This window comes from Echinops telfairi, unplaced genomic scaffold, assembly GCF_000313985.2.
Source record: "Echinops telfairi isolate 266 unplaced genomic scaffold, ASM31398v2 ScPeMD7_3533;HRSCAF=4204_0, whole genome shotgun sequence".
Classification (NCBI taxonomy): Eukaryota; Metazoa; Chordata; class Mammalia; order Afrosoricida; family Tenrecidae; genus Echinops; species Echinops telfairi.
In genome coordinates, this window is record NW_022107431.1 from 22,913,204 (window position 1) to 22,920,360 (window position 7,157).

Genomic DNA, 7,157 nt, shown 5'->3' on the forward strand with positions numbered 1-7,157 from the left:
AGGCTTGTATGTATGCCCTTTGCCTCCTACTTCTTTCCTCTATTTCTTTACGCTTTCCTCCTGTCCCAATACCATGTTCAGCCTTCATTCTGCTTTCGGTAGTTCCTCGCAGTTGCCTTGCCCTTGGTCACCATTGTTGACATTGTTGTTGGTGTTAGGTGCTATCAAGTGCTACCATCATAGAGTGATCTTGTATAAATCAGAATGAAATATTTCCCAGTCCTGCACTATCCTCACAATTGCTATGTTTGATCCCTTTGTTACATTCACTGAATTGATCCGTCTCATTAAGGAGCTTCTTCTTTTGTAATCACCCTCTACTTAACAAGCATGGCATCTTTTTCCCAGCAGTTAGTCCCTCCTGATGACATGTCCACAGTGAGACCGTCTGGTCACCCTCAGTTAAAGGGACATTCCAGCTCTTAGTGGTCTAAGGACAGAGTACCCTCAGAGTGATTCTAGAAGACAAAGGGCAAGTCTTCTTCCAAAACTGTTACCTTAGGAAAACAGCTTTTTGGGGGGATCTTTCCTTATTAAAATTTAAGGTAGACCCATTAAATAATTTTAAAGAAACATTTAGGGCACCTTAAAACCCTGCTCAGGAACCATTGTTCTATGAACTCTGAGGAGTATGTTTTTCAAAATCAAGTCCATTCGTCCTACCCAAGTGACGAGACAATCTTAGCACACTGAATGACCTAGTGATAGCGAACTCTGTCTTCACAAATACTTTTGAGGTTTCTACTCAAAAACAAGTAAGCCTTCCAAATGTAACAGTACTAGAAAGGCATAAAACCAACTTAAAACAATATGGCCATAGATGACTAATAATGTTTCATTAAGCGTGTAAAAATTGATATGACACCTTAACAGTGGATCGTGGTCAAAGAGAGAGAAAGACTTCTTGATAGCAGGGGCGACCTTTTTAGCTTGATTTTAAAGGTCCTTCCAGATGGACCCTAATATGTTTGAAGGCAAAGAGGTATTACAAGGCAGTGAAAAACAAAATCGAATACATTCTAACTCTTAGTGACCCTACTGGACAGAATACAGCTTCCCCATTGGATTTCCAAGACTATAAATCCTTACCAACACAGACTGTCTCAGCCTTCTTCAACAGGTAGATTCGAACCACTGACCTGTTGCTTGCTGTACAATGCTGCACCAAAAGAGGAACTTACATCTGGGAATAAATTCAAGTTTAGTGCTGGTGTGGCTAGGAGAGTCATCCGTACTGTCCACTGCTTCCCCCAATTTTTCTCCCTACATTATCAATCTGTTTTTGTTAGTTGGTTATTCATTTATTTGTTTTAAGGGTTTCCAAATGAAAAATGTCACTAAGTCCTGGTAGCTAGATCCTGGATATGTAACACAAAGAGAGCGAAAAACTCCAATGGAGTTGCAGTTGGTGGACTACTTCCCCTGTGCATGTAATTTGGTCCCTGCTTTATTTTTGCCAATTACACTTTCCCATGTTGAAACAGTCACTTACAGAAAATAGCTTCTTGCTATATGTTGTTCATAACTACTGCTTCCTAGGTATTTTCAGATCTTAATTTTGAGTCAAGTCCTTATTGTAGTTATTGATTCACTTTGAAACGTAAAAATAAAAGCATTATTATGCACTCACATGTCAGTCCTGCTTCCACATGGAAAAAAATTGTGTCATTTTCTAAACTTAAAAGGGAAAGAAACAATTTTAATGATATTGCTAAATATTTCAATAAGAAGTGCTCAAATATTATCTCAGATATGATTAGGGATAATACCAGAAACTCCAGAAGTCAATCCAATGAATAGCTACCAGCCAAATATTCATCTCTTCATTCCACAAATGTTAATTAAGGCTCATTTTTTGTTTTGAAACCTCTTAACCTCGGGACAATGGTGTGAGGGTTTGCTGCTTAGAGCAGGTGCACCTATTTTGAGATCATGCATTGAAAATACATAAAGGAAGACCTGGAGATGTATGAGCAGATATCACTGTGCTGCTCTTGAAAACCTATAATCTCCTTCTTCCAGGTGTCTTGCCTTTATCATTTAAGCCCCAATCAATCATGGATTCTGTTCACTGTATACAAAGTCCTTCCTATCAGATACAATGTGTTTAAGGAAAAATAACCTCAATTAAATTCACAGCACATTTCTTATAAACAGATTGATATTTACCTTCAGATGATTTCTTGTCATGTCTCAGGGCAAGCACATCCATCCTGTCCAGAGAGAACAGCCTCTCTACAACGGTGAGAGGCTAATGTCACTTTCTGGAAGAATCACTCCTGATGTCATTCTCGTCAATGTCCATGATTTCACCAAGATCTTGCTAATTAAGAACTATTTTTCTTCAAAATAACTAAACAGAATTCCTTATCCATTTATTGAACATAATCTTTGTAGTTGGACATTGAGAGTCAATATCAAAATGAAATGTTCAAATGCTGACGAAGCAAATTAAAGTTGTTAGAATCCTTTAATGTGAATATCTGTCTTTGCAGAGGATAGGCAGTTTAAGTATGGGAGAAAACACTTCATGGCTCTAATCCCTGATCCCTATTTGCTGTGTAGGTGAATTAAACAAAGTCTTTTAGACTGGATTGCAAGAACAGTTTGTTTATTTTTTTTCATTTATATGTTTATAAGGGAAAAAAACATCAAAAATTAATCAGAACCAGTGATGAGAGTGGCGATACTGGGAGGGTGGAGGGAAAGTGAGGGAAAAAGGGGGAACAGATTACAAGGATCTACATATAACCTCTCCCTGGGGGATGGGCAGTGGAGAAGTGGGTAAAGGGAGTTGTCGGATGGTGTGAGATATGACAAAATAATAAAAACTTATAAATTATCAAGGGTTCATAGGGGAGAGGAGAATGGGAAGGGAGCAGGGGAAATGAGAAGCTGATACCAAGGGCTTAACTAGAGAGCAAATGTTTTGAGAATGATGATGGCAGCATATGTACAAATGTGCTTGACACAATGGATGGATGGAATGCGATAAGAGTTGTACGAGCCCACAATAAAATGATTTTTTTAATTAAATTAGTCTCCCACATAGGTAACTAAAACAAAAGAATGATTCACTCATTTTAGTTATAAATTTATAAGTTGTATGATTTTCTATATTCTGATTATTTCAATACATAACTAATAACTTTTGAGTAAACTTCAGATCTTTTATATTCCATTTTACTTTGAGGAAACACTCAAAAGAAGCATATCCCTAGGTTCTGAATTCTAATTTTTAAAATCTCCTGTTCACAACATATGACCCATTTACAAATCAGATTGTCTTTCATTTTATTAAACTCACTAAATATGATAGCTGACCATGGGCAGAATAAACCAAACAAAGCTCCCTTTCCTTCCTGCCCCAGGGAGCTATCCCATGAGTCGAATTCCTTCGTAGTCGTACTTTTACTATAGTTGAATGTAAAATTACTCTCTGATTGAAGACTGGCTCATTCCAGGAGGAAATAAAGTATTTGTTTACAGACATTTCAGTAGTTTTGTTTCGCACAAGGTAAATAAGTATTTTCAATGTTATAATTTTCAGGCTAAATTTGTTAATATTTTCAAAACAAAACTGGCTTGAGGTTGGGTTTTTTTTTCTTTTCCCACAAAAGAATCATTAGACTGCATGTCACAGACTAAATGAACACATTTAAAGGGAAAGGCCCCAGTTTTCCAGTAAATCTAGTCCCATGTATTGTTATTCTTAGTGCTTCCAAAATGGTATTTTCCCTTGCATGCTCAAGAATGGTGAGACTGCATGCATGTACTTCAGACATGTTCTCGGGAGGAACCTGTCTCGGGCGAAGGACATCATGTTGGCAAAGTGGAAAGAGAGGAAGTCCCTCCATAAGCTGATTGACACAGTGGTTCTGACAATGGGCCCAAACAGAACAATTGTGAGGATGGCACAGCACAGGGCACTGCTTCATTCTGTCATGCACGGAGCTGCCAAGATGCAGAATCTACTAACAACATGCTCAATACCTAAACCACATACATATAATTCTGGGCATAAATTGAAAAGCAAATCAGTTTTTTCTTTTCCCTGACTAGTGAACCCAACAATCTTCTCTGATATGAAGTCCAGGCATAGACAGGTATAGGCTAATTTGAACTTAGGTAGTGCTCATTTTGCATTGCCTTCTTTACTGCCTCTCTGAAACCATTCTTCCCTTTTTCTAGAGCCCCACCCTCAAATCGTTAATCCAACTGAATACTCCTCACAAAAGCACTTGAGTGTTCTGGATTTTGTAGAATCATTGCTGACGAAATCTGTATAGGACGTTCTCCCATTCCTGCTAGGTCCTAATGGTTTTACTGGGGACTCCCGAACCACTCCCATATTTACTAGCACCTCCTAATCAATACAAACTCACTGCCATTGAGTCAATATTAACTCATAACAACCCTAGGTGACAGGGGAGAACTCCCGGCGTGACTTTCTGAGACTGTGAGTGTTTCTGGGAGTAGAAAGATCCATCTTTCTCCCAAGGAGCAGCTGATGGTTTTGACCAAGAACCATGCTTATCACATCCCAATGTGTAACCACGACACCACCAGGACTCCTTCCTAAATATAATGGAAACACTCAATTGCTATGTAAATATAAGTTTGACTTGATATTAATATTGTGACTAATCAGTAACAATCCATATTTATTCAGTGCCAGTTAAACAGGGTAAGTCAAAAGCATTACCATTAGGGTTCCAGCTCATACCGGCGTGGCTTTATTCCAAACCATGTCTCTGTGATTGGTGGAGGGCTGCAGACGAGTTCTCTCAGGAATGTGCTTGAGTCTCATCAGGGTATCTTAAAAAAAAAAAAGAAAGAAAGAAAGAAAAAGTCAAATCAAAACAGTGACTTCTAAGTAGATCTGTTGGGTCAGTGAAATTCAAGGCAGAGATCAGCCCATATGGCTATAGTGATTGTTGATTGGGTTTCCCAGAGACTAATCTCCATAGATTTTTCAGAAAGGTAGAGGATAATCAGGGAGTTACTAGGAAATGTTTTAAGAAAAACTGCAAACTTCATTGGTGAGAAAAAGGCCCGGCAAATTGTGCCAAGGAATCCTCCCACCCCTCACCCCGTGTGACAATGTACCTGCTCATTCATTCCACTAGGGAAGCCGTATATCCTACAAGACGTTCATTAGGAAACCTTATCCCATCAACCCTACAACCCTGATCTTACTCCTTCAGACTGCTTTTTATTCCCTATAGACTAAGAGCATTAAACAAACAAACAAACAAACACGCGCGGCGCCCCTCAAGAATATCAACACTGCTACTTTGACATGGTATAAATCGATTGGCACCATTCCCGTCAGGAAATTATTAGCTAGAAATCCCTCAATCAGAAGTGTGTATATCTAGATGGGTAATGTGTCCACATACAGTAGTTTCACACCTTGACTTTGTTTTGTTAATGAATTGAGGTTTCTGTGATTTTGTAGAATTTTTCTTCATATTTACTACCCATCTATGTCATAAATAAGGATGACCAGAGAATCTATGCATCTGAGTTACAGTACTATGGCACCTAATAATAACAGCAATTGACGTTACATGTCAGGCACCTTTCTAAGGGAGGGGGATACATAACTAAATTACACATTAAAAAAGACCTTGGAATTCTTTCAACCAGAGAAGAAGAGAAAATAAAGAGAAAGTAAATTATTTCCTATGGCTGCCACAAGGGTACTCTGGAGGTGAAGATAACAGGTGAGGGAACAGGTGTACAGTGTGAAAGCTACAGAATACACTGTAATTTTAAATTGGATCATCTGACTTCATTGAGAAGGTGGAGTTTGAAGAAGATTTGAAGGAAATAAGGAACTCATCTTAAAGATTTTTTTTTTTAAGTTGCCTTTGAGGGAACTCCTATGTGTACCTGAGCAGAACTTTTTTCTATTTCGTTTCTCAAAGTGGATGACACTGCCCCCTGCAGGGCACTGGGATGATCCAGGGCAGGGCTGCAAAAGCAGATGCCAGGAAGGTGCTGAGTAATTTTTTTCTGAAAAGGAGGCTGTGTACGTCAAATAAGTTTGGAAGCCTGTGCTCTATGTTCTCTTCAATAGCTGATGATTTCAAAGGAAATCACCAGATCTTGATTCTGAGGTTCCTCTGGGTGGAGTCCAGCATCCCACCTTTCAATTACCAGACATGTGCATTAACCAGTGCACTACCCAGGCATTTCCGAAGAGAGACATTTTCTCAGCCGAGGAATTCTCCAGTGAAAGACCCTATGGATTGAGTGTGTCTGGAGTGATTGAAGACACATAGGACATCCTTCTGTAGCACCTTGTAGGTCACTGGGAGATTCAATGATATGGTGAGAGAATGCCATTATGAGAATAAAAATGGTATGGCTTGACTTATGATTCAAGAAGATTACCCTGGCTACTGTAGAAAAGCATGCTGTGAGGAGGTGAGAGTAGAAGTAGTAAGTATAGTTAGGAGACTGCTACAATAGTCCAGACAAAAGATAATGATGGCCTTGTTTCTGAGAGATGCAAAGGAAAACAATGAAGGGATAAACACCTCAAACCAGCATGGAGAGCAAGATTTTTTTTAAAAATCAAAAACAGAAAATAACTAAGGCTGAGAGGTCACAGTGAGATTAGAACCCTCTTACACTAGTAGTGGAAATGTAAAACTGTGTAACCACTCTAGAAAGCAGTATGGTACTTCCTCAAACAACTGGGAATAGAAAAGCATATGATTATTATTTACTGGTTCGTTAATATTTCCTAGCCTTACTACTAAAGCCATTATTTGTTTTACCTCATTAGTCATGTTAGATTTTCCTATGTCCATTTATATATTTAAGATTGTTTGGCACATGAAAGTCAAGATAGTGAACCCTGCAGAAATAGTAACAGGAGTAATGGTTCTCTGAGGGTACAGGAAGGGAGGGTGATGGGGGGTGGAATAGGGAGCTGACAGCATTGATGATTGTATAACTCCACTCCATGGGATTAAACACAGAATTGAATGTGAATGGATATATTGGATTGTGTAAGATATGTCAATAAAACTATGTTAAAAAGAAAAGAAAAAGAAATAGCATATGACCCAGCAATCCTTCTGTTTGGCATATACACTAAGGAAGGAACCAAGTGCAAACAGATATATAGATATAGATATAGA